General features: G+C 45.1%; 1 long non-coding RNA gene across 1 annotated transcript; it reads left to right on the top strand.

The window, feature by feature from the left end:
* Nucleotides 1-10,568: 10,568 nt before the first annotated feature.
* Nucleotides 10,569-14,213, top strand: LOC137544396 (uncharacterized). The gene is made up of 2 exons (XR_011025852.1): nucleotides 10,569-11,012; nucleotides 13,955-14,213. It is a non-coding gene; the product is annotated as an uncharacterized lncRNA (long non-coding RNA).
* The last annotated feature ends 517 nt before the right edge of the window (nucleotides 14,214-14,730 follow it).

Here is a 14,730-nt window from a genome sequence, read left to right as displayed (position 1 = left end):
TTACAGGCAAGTAACCTGTCTGATGTGGGACTGCAATACAGATAAGTTCTCTGCTCCATCTCAGGCTATTCTCAATTTCTCCACTCCTCTCTCTGGGCTAGTGCAACGCCAAAATGACAATAGCAATCGCTAGCAATTTGTGAGTGTGATTTTGTGAAGCGATTTTTCAGAGCGATTTTTGAATGAATCGCTCAAAAACATGCTACATGCAGTATACGTGCGATTTTGAAAAAGTCACAACGCTGCTGTGAGAACACCGTCATAGGGTAACATTAGCCAAGTGCTTTTCAAATCACTGTTGATTTGAAAAACGCTCAGAAGCCCTCTTGGTGTGCACCAGCCTCCTTCATTCACCTTTGTTTCCCTCTTCCCCTAGTGCTGGCTGGCTGTGTCTTCTTGTCATACAGGAAAGCTAAATAAAAGTGCAATTCTGGTGGGGCAAAATATTATTATTTAGTATTTATATAGCGCCGCCATCTTCCGCAGATGCATATATCCCTGCATCATATGGGTATCGCTTGCGCTATGTGACACTATGTGCTTCTGGACCTTTCAGGAATCCCCCCCTTAAAAATCCTGCGTTTGCCCCTGAGGATGTAGTTATGAATCCACTTATGGCTGGCTGCAGTTGAACTGCAGTCACAGTTGTGGATTTCTTACATGCATGTGGTTGCATAATCTGAAATGCATTTGTAATTTGTTATAATGCCGTTCAAGCGGGGACGCGCCACATAGGATGAAGAAGGTGGTAGTTGATTGGGGCATAGTGGCTGAAAAGAAAGCAGATCATCTGCCAGGCATTACTGACTGCAGATCCCATTTATTTAGGGTTTGCATTAGAGCATTAAAGTTAAAGATTGCATTAGAGCATGCTGGTGGTGACAGGACCTCTTGCAGAGGGCAGTGCTTGGGAACCCGCCTGATGTGTTTCTGGAAATCAGTCACAGCTGTATGGGCAGAGAGGATGTTGCCCTCCTCATGGTTTCTCTTATATCAAAGTGTTAAAAGTATAAAGCCACATGCTGTTCACACCTTGTACACTGCCGCTGGGGGAGTGCAAGGGGAGGGGGATATAGGTCTGCTTTACCATTCTAATGCATGACCATGAGTAGGACCCTGACCTCAGCTTGCTACAGGACTTATTGCAGAGCTTCTCTCCCCATATCAGGTATAGTACATTATTACCAGCAGCATCATATTCTGTAGTGTTTACAGCCAATACTATAGACACCATGGGCTAGATTCACTAAAGCGTGATAACTCAGTTATCACGTGTAAAGGCTTTGTACACGCAAACTAGCGCGCAAAGCATTATGCGTGCGAACAGTTTCCACTGTTCGCACTTCTAAATTACTCTGAGCTATTAATTTACAAAGTACAAATTGTAAGTGCGCTAGATTTTTATCAATGAATTGAAACATTTTACATGATGGGAGGACATTTTAAAGAAAACCCGTACTGAAAAAAGTTCCCCTGGGGGGTACTCGCCTCAGTAAGGGGAAGCCTCTGGACCCTATCAAGGCTTCCCTGTCCTCCTGTGTCCCACGGCGATCTCGGCCCTGTCCTCCTGTGTCCCACGGCGATCTCGCTGCAGCCCCCGGAACGCACAGGCGACAAATCCAACAGCCTGTGCTATATTTACCTTTTCGGGCTCCAGCGGGGGCGCTGTTGCGGCTCTTCTGACGGAAAATAGCCGATCTCCTTCAGGTCCGCTCTACTGCACAGGCGCAGGAGACTTGCGCCTGCGCAGTAGAGCGACCCGACGGAGATCAGATACTGCACCTGCGCTGGAGCCAAAAGGTAAATGTTTACATCGCCGCCGCTCCGGGAGGATTTTCTCCGCCGCCGTGGGACTGAAAAGGACGGGAGAAGCCTCAATAGGATCCGGAGGCTTCCCCCACCCGAGGTGAGTAACCCCCCAGGGGAGGTTTTTTCATTAGATTTTCTTTAAAGAGAAATCGTAACCAAGGACTGAACTTCATCCCAATCAGTAGCTGATACCTCATTTCCCATAATAAATCTTTACCTTTTCTCAAACAGATCATCAGGGGTGTCTGTATGGCTGCTATTGTAGTGAAACCCCTCCCACAGTGTGATGGCATGACCATGGTCCTGACAGTTTGCTGTCTGTGAACCTTGTTGCATTGTGGGAAAAAAATGGCTTTTTCCAACTGCCAAGCAAGCAATATCTCCCTCTGTGCATAGAACTCTCAGGCTGGGTGCACATATGGATATGCATGAAAGGTCGAGTTTTCTGACGTGTGGGGTTTTTGTGTGTTTCTTGCGTTTGCTTTTTTTCCCCCCCTCGTATGCTTTTTTCTAGCGTTTTGCATGCGTTTTACATGTTTGCGGTTCGCATATACAAAACGCACATGCGGTTTCCATGCATTTTTAAATCGTTTTATGCAAATCACCAGGAAGACAGTAGGAAGCAGAAATCAATTTGGCTTTTTTCTGTTTTTTAAAAAGCGTACAAAAACGCATTACATTGCAGTACCATTGAAGTATGCAACAAAACCAGCGTTTTTTAAAAACGCATGTTTGCCGCATATTCATGTCCCCTTGCAGGGACGAAAACCGCCGATCATGTCCGGACGCTGAGTATCGCCGCAGGACGCCTGGCGCCGCCCATGAACATGACAATGCAGAATGGAAGGATGGAGGACCACGCCAAGCGCCTGTGTGAATCGGCCCTTAGAGTGCCTACAGCTGAGGGCCCCATGAAAGTTTTCCTGTGATATGGGAAAAGTACTGCTTTGCAGTAGATGTCCTTATATATTCAGTGACGGCAAAGTTAGTTAACCCTTTGCACACTCATATGTAAATGCTCATACAAATGCATTCACAAAAAACATTCATCCAGGCACCACTGCTATCCCCACAGCTAGGGTAAAAAGAATGCATTCCCTTGCAATAGTCACCTACACCACGCAGATGTACCCCAGTGTTCGTAGGTGTCCTAGCACTGGCCCTGTAATGTGCAAAGTGCAGACAAGCCAATATTCATTACATCAAAACTAAAGATTAGGAGCACACATCCTCCTGATGTCCTCTCTTGGAACAGATAGGACATCAAACTAATCCCACACAGGGGCTAACAAAATACTGTATATTCATGTGCACCATGCACACACCAGCATATGCAAGAGAATGTATTCTTTTGTACCAAGGGCCATGGCTTTTATCTTAGCTGTAGGGGAGCCGTGGTTCCTGGATGATTGATGTCTGTGAATGCACTTGTATGAGCAATTTGAGTGTGCAAAGGGTTAATTACCTCTATCATTTTGCTGGCCACACCCACTTTAGCACCACCCCTAATAACTTATTTAAATGTCCTAACTTGCAGCAATGTGCATGGATATGTGTGTGTATGTATAATAATAATAATAAATATATATATATATATATATATATATATATATATATATATATATATATATATATATATATATATATATATATAAATTTACACACATGGGGCTCGATTCACAAGAGTGCTAACTGATAGCACGGCCGTTTTCGCGAAACAATAACAATTTTCTCATGAAACCGATATCGGTTACATGTGAAAATTTGCGTTTGCGTGTGAAAACCGCGCTATCGTTTCACATGAAAATTCGTGATCGCGCAAAACGCGAAGATTCACGCTAAAACTGCCGTGCTATCAGTTAGCACTCTTTTGTGAATCAAGCCCATACACTAGCTGATGACCCGGCATTGAGTGCAATAAAGGGATATATCAGCGCGTCACATGTAGCATCAATCAAAGTTCATTGGAGAAGCAGCCAAAGTCCAACACTTCAGTATAGCGTTTTCATCAGTTGTATATATAAACCTTCAGCGCTAGTCCTATGCATCCACCACCACGAACACCATAAAAATGGATGTGCTTACCAGATTGTTACAGACCTTAATTACAGGGTCTGTAACATAGCATAATAGGTCAGCGGCCAGTGTCTTGCCAGCTGGCCTCCTTTCCACACACGAATATCAGCAATATTTCAGGCACTTATATGCAGTATTCATCAATGTTTGCATAAAAAAACAATGATAGACTCATCTAAGTGTATCGATCTTAATGTTTAATAAAAGGTCGGTTTAAAACAAACAATGAAAATCATTAAAATCACTCACATCTGGGTCCTTGTTACAGGGACCCAAAGTAGATATCAGCATGTAATATGTCACAGGAGCCCCTGTAACAAGGACCCAGATGTGAGTGATTTTAATGATTTTCATTGTTTGTTTTAAACCGACCTTTTATTAAACATTAAGATCGATACATTTAGATGAGTCTATCATTGTTTTCTCATGCAAACATTGTTGAATACTGCATATAAGAGCCTGAAATATTGCTGATATTCGTGTGTGGAAAGGAGGCCAGCTGGGAAGACACCGGCCACTGACCTATTAAGGCTCGTACACACTCCCGCTGGGCGGAGTTTCATCCGACAGTAGCGCGTGTGTACGCTCTGCCAGTCGGACTAATTAGGCTGTTTCTGAGAACAGGCTTATCAGTCAGCCGACGGCGCGTACACACGCGCTACTGTTGGGTGAAACTCCGCCCAGCGGGAGGCAATGACGGACCCGTCGTTGCCTCCCGTCCTGCGTGTGTACAGGCCTTTATGCTATGTTAAAGACCTTGTAATTAAGGTCTGTAACAATCTGGTAAGCACATCCATTTTTATGGTGTTCGTTGTGGTGGATGCATAGGACTAGCGCTTAAGGTTTATAGAAACAACTGATGAAAACGCTATACTGAAGTGTTGGACTTTGGCTGCTTCTCCAATGAACTTCGATTGATGCTATATGTGACGCGCTGATATATCCCTTTATTGTAAGAGATTATATTACCTATCTATTTTAATTAACATAACATAACTAATGTAACTTAATGACAGTATGTTTGTTTAGGCTGAAGTTCCTCTTTAACTGCACATAACTTTTTCTTTGATGTCTCGGGATTCCTGTGCTAGTATAATATACTATATAAATAGTTTGGTTGAAAATTAAGACACGCATCCATCTAGTTCAACCAAGAGAAAAAAAAAAATGCGTATATTTCTGCCTGCAGTTGATCCAGGGAAAGGCAAAAAACCCTTACAAGGTTTGGCCAGTTAATTCCTTTCCTGGCTCTAGGTGGCAGTCAGATGAAATCCCTGGATCACCTCTGCTGGGAATTTCCTAGTAATTTATATCTGTGGATGTCCTTCAATGCAAGGAGAGCATCCAAGCCTCCTTCAAATGCACATATGGAAAATGTCATAACTACTCACTGGGGTAAAATATCACACACATTATAAAAATAAACTAAAAAAATCCTTCCAAAATAGATGGCAAAACCTTTTTTCCTTTATACACAGATCATACCCTGTAGTCCTTTGTAAACCCCTAGGGACAAAAAGCTTATCTGTCAAGCTTATATATTGTGTTCTCATGTATTTATACATGTAAATCGGGTCACCCCTTAGGTGTATTTTTTTTTCCAAGCTAAATAATCCCTGTTTGTCCAACCTTTGTTGGCAAGTGAGACCTTCCAGCCCTATTAATAAATATAAATATATATACGGTGGTTTGCAAAAGTATTCGGTCCCCCTTGAAGTTTTCCACATTTTGTCATATTACTGCCACAAACATGTATTAATTTTATTGGAATTCCACGTGAAAGACCAATACAAAGTGGTTTACACGTGAGCCGTGGAACGAAAATCATACATCATTCAAAATATTTATAAAAAAAAACAACTGCAAAGTGGGGTGTGGGTAAATATTCAGCCCCCTGACTCAATACTTTGTAGAACCACCTTTTGCTGCAATTACAGCTGCAAGTCTTTTAGGGTATGTCTCTACCAGCTTTGCACATCTAGAGACTGAAATCCTTGCCCATTCTTCTTTGCGAAACAGCTCCAGCTCAGTCAGATTAGATGGACAGCGTTTGTGAACAGCAGTTTTCAGATTTTGCCACAGATTCTCGATTGGATTTAGATCTGGACTTTGCTTGGGCCATTCTAACACATGGATATGTTTTGATTTAAACCATTCCATTGTTGCCCTGGCTTTATGTTTAGGGTCATTGTCCTGCTGCAAGGTGAACCTCCGCCTCAGTCTCAAGTCTTTCGCAGACTCCAAGGGTTTTCTTCCAAGATTGCCCTTTATTTGGCTCCATCCATCTTCCCATCAACTCTGACCAGCTTCCCTGTCCCTGTTGAAGAGAAGCACCCCCGGAGCATGATGCTGCCACCACCATATTTGACAGTGGGGATGGTGTGTTCAGAGTGATGTGCAGTGTTAGTTTTCCGCCACACATAGCATTTTGCATTTTGGCCAAAAAATTCCATTTTGGTCTCATCTGACCAGAGCACCTTCTTCCACATGTTTGCTGTGTCCCCCACATGGCTTGTGGCAAACTGCAACTGGGACTTCTTATACTTTTCTGTTAGCAATGGCTTTCTTCTTGCCACTCTTCCATAAAGGCCAACTTCGTGTATTACATGACTAATAGTTGTCCTATAGACAGATTCCCCCACCTGAGCTGTAGATCTCTGCAGCTCGTCCAGAATCACCATGGGCCTCTTGTCTGCATTTCTGATCAGTGCTCTCCTTGTTCGGCCTGTGAGTTTAGGTGGATGGCCTTGTCTTGGTAGCTTTACAGTTGTGCCATACTCCTTCCATTTCTGAATGATCGCTTGATCAGTGCTCTGTGGGATGTACAAGGCTTTGGAAATCTTTGTGTAACTTAAGCCTGCTTTAATTTTCTCAATAACTTTATCCTTGACCTGCCTGGTGTGTTCTTTGGACTTCATGGTGTTGTTGCTCCCAATATTCTCTTAGGCCTTGTGCACACCAGAGGAGTTTTTCTGAGCGTTTTGAGTTTTTAAATCTGCTGCTAATGTTATCCTATGTCTCTGTGCACACTGGAGTAATGAGGTTTTGTAAAAAAACCCATAGCATTACATTGGGAAGAGCTTTTGAAACCTCTAAAAGCTCTTCCCAATGTAATGCTATGGTTTTGTTACAAAACCTCATTGCTCCAGTGTGCACAGACACATAGGATAACATTAGCAGCAGATTTAAAAACTCAAAACGCTCAGAAAAAAACTCCTCTGGTGTGCACCAGGCCTTAGACAACCTCTGAGGCTGTCACAGAGCAGCTGTATTTGTACTGACATTAGATTACACACAGGTGCACTGTATTTAGTCATTAGCACTCATCACGCAATGTCTATGGGCAACTGACTGCACTCAGACCAAAGGGGGCTGAATAATTACGCACACCCCACTTTGCAGTAATTGATTTGTAAAAAATGTTTGGAATCATGTATGAGTTTCGTTCCACTTCTCACGTGTACACCACTTTGTATTGGTCTTTGACGTGGAATTCCAATAAAATTGATTCATGTTTGTGGCAGTAATATGACAAAATGTGGAAAACTTCAAGGGGGCCGAATACTTTTGCAAACCACTGTATAATAAACAGGGATATACTTTACAGAGTGCATGGTAAACTGTATAGGAGACATATCAAAAGACATGCTTTCACATTTATGGTATTAAGGCAATACAGACTGCAAACTATTCAAGGTGAGTAGTGAAGAGGACAGGTAGCTTATACCAGATGAGTTTCAGTGATGCAACATTGCCCTTAACATTGCCCTCTGACTAATTTAGTTGCGTATCTTTGTACCTGTTGTAGTATTGCACTGTCACTCCTATAGTGTGATGCCCAAAACTGTACCGCATACTCCAGATGTGGCCTCATAAGTGATTTATATTTCCTTTCAACTACTTCCTACAAAACGGACATTTAAAACATTCCTGTTTTTGCACTGTTTAGTACCAAAAGAACGTTTTAAAATGATCAGTTTTGCAGGACAGAAGATCAGAATACACCCGCCGATGTCATCTGAGGGTAGGGCACGTGCGTTCGTGGCCTCTTTCCGACGCTCATTGCCTGGCTATCCTGCAGTTCCTCTGCCTTTAATACTTTTAGCCACAGACCCTGAACAAGCATGCAGAGCTGGTGCTCTGACTGAAAGAGAACCTGAGGCTGATTTGTTAAAATCTTAATAGGACACAAAGGCATGTTCTGTGCACAATGACATGCCTCTGTGTCCTTTTGCTGCCGCCGCCAGTCCAGAAGGACACAGAGGCATGTCATTATGCACAGAACATGCCTCTGTGTCCTATTAAGATTTAAAAAATCTGCCTCGGGTTCTCTTGAAGTCTGACTGGATTAGTTGCATGCGTGTTTCAGGTGTATGATCCAGATACTGCAGCTAAAGAGATCAGCAGGACTGCTAGACCACTCGTATTGGTCTGTATTTGCATTCACCACTTCATAAAAGCTGAGCATTTTGGTAAACCCGTGTTGTGCTGTAATTGGATTATTCTGAGCTGTGAAGTTTTGTACAGCCTCCCTTAGGCCAGGGATCCACTAAAACGCTTTTTGAGCATTTTTTGGATCTCTGACAATCCCCGGCGCTTTCAAAAATGCCTTGCTAATATAAGTCTATGGTGTTAAGCCCACTGGAGCGATTGCGATTTTGGAAAACATAATGACAGGACATGTAGCATTCCATGTAAGCGTTTGGGCACAATACAATGCCTAAATCGCTGGAAAACACACCTTAAAATGCTTACACAAAGCGCTAGTGATTGCGATTAGCATTTTGCGATTTGTAGTGGCAGTGGCGTAGCTAAGGAGCTATGGGCCCTGGTGCAAGTTTTTTACATGGGGCCCCCCCAAGCACTCTATACATAGCAATTGATACGGCGCACCAAAACCTGCCAATGGCAACTACAGTGTCAGAGGTGCAAGAAGGGGATGGGGAACAGCTTGTTAATTATTACCACTATTCATAGTATCTATAGAAGTGATTATTATGAGCACAGGACCAATAGAGAGCTAATACTGTAGTTGAGGGAGGGCCCTTCGGGGCCCCTCTGGCCCAAGGGCCCCGATGCGGTCGCTACCTCTGCACCCCCTATTGCTACGCCCCTGTGTAGTGGGTCCCTGGCCTAAGAATACCTTCAGTTTACGCACAACTAATGTTAAGCTTACAGGTCTGTAGTTTCATAGTTATGATCTTTTTCCTAAAAGAGAAAAACATCAGCTGTATGCCAGCCATAGGGAACGGGCCTGTTTGAAAGAGAATTGCAGAAAATAAGATAAAATGGCCTATCGATAACTGAACTCCACTCCCTTAATACTCGGGGGCGGATGCCATCTGGGCCAGGTACCTTATCTTTCCTGATATCTGTACATGTAAATTCCAAATCATCTCAAAATTCAACAAGCCATGTGATAATTGTCATGTGTTCTGCACAGCTTCGTCAGACAAGGGCTCCTGTTCTGTGTCTCCACTATTCTGCTGAGTGTTCCCTGGGAGAGGCTGATGACTGATATGGCAGAAGAAGTCCTGGAAATGAAGTGCTGGCTAGAAGGTTGGGTCATGATTTCTATGTAATGCCAAGAATTCAAATGAGATGTTTTAACAGCACCCCCCAGTTGCAGTTGCTACAGGGATTACTGGATTACTGTAGAGTGCTCAGCAGAAGCCTCACCTATCCAGCTGGCGCAGTCTTAACCACTTGCCGACCGCGCACTCATACCGCGCGTCGGCAAAGTGGCAGCTGCAGGACCAGCGACGCAGTATTGCGTCGCCAGCTGCAGGCTGATTAATCAGGAAGCAGCCGCTCACGCGAGCGGCTGCTTCCTGTCAATTCACGCCGATGGCGGCTCGCAGGCTAAATGTAAACACAAGCGGAAATAATCCGCTTTGTTTACATTGTACGGCGCTGCTGCGCAGCAGCGCCGTAAGGCAGATCGGCGATCCCCGGCCAATCAGCAGCCGGGGATCGCCGCCATGTGACAGGGGACGTCCTGTCACTGGCTGCACAGGACGGATAGCGTCCTGTGCAGCCCTGATCTCCGGGGGGGAGCAGGTAGGAGAGGGAGGGGGGGCTTTGAGGTGCGGAGGGGGGCTTTGAGGTGCCCCCCCCCCCCCGCCAGCAACATGCAGGCAGGAGAGATCGGACCCCCCCAGCACATCATCCCCCAAGTGGGGAAAAAAGGGGGGTGATCTGATCTCTCTGCCTGCTACATGATCTGTGCTGGGGGCTGCAGAGCCCACCCAGCACAGATCACTCAACACAGCGCTGGTCCTTAAGGGGGGGTAAAGGGTGGGTCCTCAAGTGGTTAAAGTGAACCTCCGGACTAAAAATCGACTCAGCAGCACTGAAAAGGCCTGGTGTTTAACAGTTTCACAGCATCAGAACTTTGTTTCTCTTATACAAGTCTCATTTTTAGCTGCACAGAAGAAAACTGCCCGGGCATTTTTCCCCTGATGCTGTGCAAAACATGATGGGATTTCTGATGTTGTTCTCGTTCTGCTGTTTTGGTGCAATTTTATTTTTTTTTACATTTTGAATTTGACATTTGAAGCCTAGTGTGTGCAGCTGGGAAGGGTTATCAGGACACAGGACAGTTGGAACTGTGTCTCCTGCTCCCTGTCCCCTCCTCTCAACCAGAAAGATGGCAGCCCCCATGACAAAGATGGCAGCTGTGCTGTCACAACAGCCTCCTTTAATGTTATTTAACATTATTTATATTCTTTGTATTAGTATATTCCAGTCCCCCTGCAAGATTTAGTTATTTAGCATTTCCCAACTGTAACTCCCTGCTCAACAGCCTTGTCTAGATGTTTCTGCAACAGTTGAGTTCAGTTAGTGAGGAGATCCTGCTGTGCTTGTAGTCGCATCGTATTTTTACCTATGAATATGCTCTAAAAAACATCTTTGTATGCTTTCATCGCAAGTAAAGATACTACAGATTATACTTGGAGTCATTATTTCATCGAGTAAACTGCCTGTGGAGGTTTCTAAATCAGTGTGGGGGTATACTGCTATACAGACTGGGTCTTCTGGAGTATGCCTCACACATAAAGCTGGAATTCGAAACAGAACAGCAGCCCCCATGAATCACAAACATTTGCCTGTTCTTTTAAAACAGGGTGGGTAAAAGATTATATTACCTATCTATCCTAATTAACATAACCAATGTAACTTAATGACAGTATGTTTGTTTAGGCTGAAGTTCCCCTTTAAGTCCTCCATCTTGTGTCTTCTTACGGCTTGACGGAGGATCCGAAGTGAGCCGGCTGGAGACATGAGGGCTTCCGCTTTGCATGCATTCTGCAGTTGCCACAGGGATTCCTGTTACTGTGGGGGGTTTACTGTAAGTGGGGTGCCCCTCTGGGATTTCCTTAGCAGGGGCTGGGGGGGGGGGACAGAGCCAGAGCCGGATTTGTACTCTTTACCGCCCAAGGCCACTGTCACCAGCCACCCCCTTCAGTATAGGTAGAGAGAAGACCCCTCCCCCCCAGTATAGGTAGACAGATGAGCCCTCCCCCCCTTACCTCTAGTATAGGAAGCCTAGGCCCCCCCCCCCCTCCAGTATAGGTATCATGATGACTTGCCTAGTCCCTCCTTTTCCCACACCCCTTTCAGTATAGGTAGCCAGCCCGCCTGCTAGATTTGGGCGCACCCGGCGCCACCATAGACTATAATGGGAATCACATCTACAGCGGCGCTCAGTGAGTAACGTCGGCGCCATCAGAAGACTGAGCCGAAGTTGCTTAAAAAACACAATAATTCCCCCACTAACCATGGCGGCCTGGAGGGGGAATAGTAATTAACACGACCCGGACTTGTACAGAAGCAGGATCAGCTATATACCAGCTATATCCTGCGCCCAAGTCTACCGGCGCCAATTTCAAATGTATGCGCCATCAGTGTCACTCATTTCTCTGCTCATCTCCAGTGCAGAAGCTTCCTCTTCCTTTCTTTCTCCAATGCTGCCCAAGTCCATTGCCACCTGCCACAATGCAAACGTGCACAGAGAGCAAGATGGCTGCTGCACAGGCAGCTAGCAGCAGAATACCACGGTCAGGCACTCGCCTGATCTCCCTGCATTGCAGCATTTGCAAGCTTGCAAAGCCTGCTGCTTTGGTGCCCTTGCTCCTGTGGTGCCCTAGGCCATGGCCTAAATCCAGTCTTGAACGGAATACTGGCACCAGCGTTATTACATCGGCTGGCGATCTGTGCTGAGGCCCCGGGGAACAGCAGCTTAGAAATAACCTGGTGTGAAAAGCTCCACAAGGCGCATCTGCACCATGGATGCACCAGTTTTTTTTTCTTTACCTGGTTTTTGTCCTCTAAACCTAGGTGCCTCTTATGGTCAGGTTAGTACATCGTATGGTGTAAAAACATTATCCTTTAGTTTTTAAAAAAGCTAAACCTTCTAAGGTTCCTGTTGGGGAACTATTTTGTAGACTATATCTGTGTTTTCATAAAAGCTCCCCCAGAAATATTAAAGGCACTCTGAGCTGGACCCAAAAATGCCAAAATGAACTTACCTGGGGCTTTCTTGTAGTCTGAGAGGTTCCTCTGCATTCTCTGGGCTCCCTCAGTTCTTCCGCTGACGGCTCTGTTAGCCGTGCAACTTAGCATGTACTGCCCCTCCGCACACATGTCGCTGTGAGCATTCTGCGCACACAGGGTTCATTCTTGAAAGATCCGCATGTGCGCATAACGCTCACAGCGACAGACACGGAGGGGCAGCGCATGCGCCATTGCTTACGACTCCTGGCAAAATTGCTTGGCTAATGGAGCCGCCAGCGGAAGAACGGAGGGAACCCAGAGGACGCAGAGAGACCTTACAGACCACGAGGGGCTGGGGGACGCCCCAGGTAAGTTCATTATGGCATTTTTGGGTCCTGTTCAGGGTCCCTTTTTAAATACAACATATGCTGTTTTGCAACAAATCTTCTCCTCAAATCAAAATTGTCACATTAGAAAAATAACAACCTTATTAGCCTATTGGCAAAGTGGACGATGCTCGGTTCACTTGCAGCAAAGCTTCTTTAGATTTTTCATGTTTGCCTTCACTAGAGCTGCTATTGTAATCTACAGATGCTACAATTAGATCACATACCAGCTCTAATAGCTCAGCACATTTCTCAGACTATGGAAAGGAAAGAGTAAACCAAATACAGTAGAGTCTCTGTTATCCGGCGCAGGCAGGGATCGGCTGATTCCAGTCCGGATAAAATGTGCCTTCTGGTTGCTTGAGACTCAAATTAAAAATAGGCCTAGCTAATACAGCATTATATCCTACTCTATATACATATCTTGAACTCTGCATTAAACTTTACGCTAAGGTAATTGAAACTATATTAACCTTGGGGTAGCTGAGGAACCCAGTCTTTAAAGGGTACCTGGGATAGAGGGAGAAAAAAAAATTATACACACCTGGGGCTTCATTCAGCCCCCTCCAGGCTGTTCGCTCCCTCGCTGTCCTTCTGTGCCGCCTGGATCGTCAGCAATTAGCCCTGGAAAGTCCACCAGTAGGTTTAGATGCAGTCTGGCTTTGCTTACTCCCATTGCCCGGAGTGTTCTTCATCTGCGCAATAGTACTGTGTAGGTGCAGAACGATGGTGGCATACACACGGCCGGGCCATGCATGCGCAGTACGCCCTGAACTGGAGGACTTTCCAGAGCAAAAGGGAGGATCCAGGCGGCGCAGAAGGATGGTGAGGGAGCGATCAGCCTGGAGGAAGCCCCAGATATGTATAATTTTTTCCCCCCTTGCCATCTCAGGTTTACTTTAAGCACAACAGAGCCCACAAACAGCCTAAGAAGTTTGCCTTGATCGCTGTGAGTACTGCCGGCAATTTGTGCTGTTTTCTACTGTATATATGCTGCTTTGAATGATAATTGTAATGTTGGGTCACGTGACAAGGAGCTGAGCATGGACACTGGAAAGCTGCTAGGAGCTACAGGATGTCACTTTTGTGGAAAGCAACCACCCCCTCCCTTCCCCTTGCTGTATACAGCTTTAAACTACATTTTTATTCTTTTATATGTAGTCATCCTTGGATATATTGTGTTGCAGATGTGGCTGAGAAAGACACAGATGATGACTGTCGCCGTGTGGCTGTGAATGGCCTGATCCTAATGGACAAACTAAAGAATAATCTCCAGCCAGGCCCTATTGAATGAGCTTCAGCTGGAAACCATCAGATGTAGAATAATCCAGAACTCTCTGAATTGCACACGCTCCCTTTCATGAACAGTCGGGACCTCTTGTATATGAACCATCATGTAACAGCCAGTGCATTCCCTTGTAATAAATCAGCTTTTTACAGTTTGCATATCTGTGGATACGTATGTCTGCATTTCTCATTCATCTCTTGAAGCCACTGCCTGCTGAAACAAGTAACTTGGGTACCTGGTAAAATGGGCGCTCTATAAACCGCAGTGTTAAAGGAGGCTATAGCGTCACACAGTTTATAGTTTGCAAGGTTGGTCAAAGGAGGGATCCGCACACAGACTTGTAAGGAACACTGTACCCTTACTGACTCATCACACACACGTACAATCATCTGACCATGCAGTTTATAGTTTGGGCGTCAGACTTCAGTATTGCACAGTCTGCGATATTTGCCAGGGGGAGGGGTAATGTTAGGAATAGGCAGAGGTTGGGTCAGTGTAAGAGGGTTAGGTAAAGTGACGGTAGACTACCATTAAAATTGCTGATCTTTTACTATCAGTATTTGCCAATGCCCTATTATACTACTAGCATCTTTACCCTGTGCACAAATTACCATTTGTGCATACGCTGGCCAGAAGCTGTGTTCCAATCCTGAATCATGGATCAGTAGTGTGGCG

This window comes from Hyperolius riggenbachi, chromosome 2 (assembly GCF_040937935.1).
Source record: "Hyperolius riggenbachi isolate aHypRig1 chromosome 2, aHypRig1.pri, whole genome shotgun sequence".
Classification (NCBI taxonomy): Eukaryota; Metazoa; Chordata; class Amphibia; order Anura; family Hyperoliidae; genus Hyperolius; species Hyperolius riggenbachi.
Note: the sequence above shows the minus strand (reverse complement) of the source record. Positions and strands in the feature narration are given on the sequence as shown.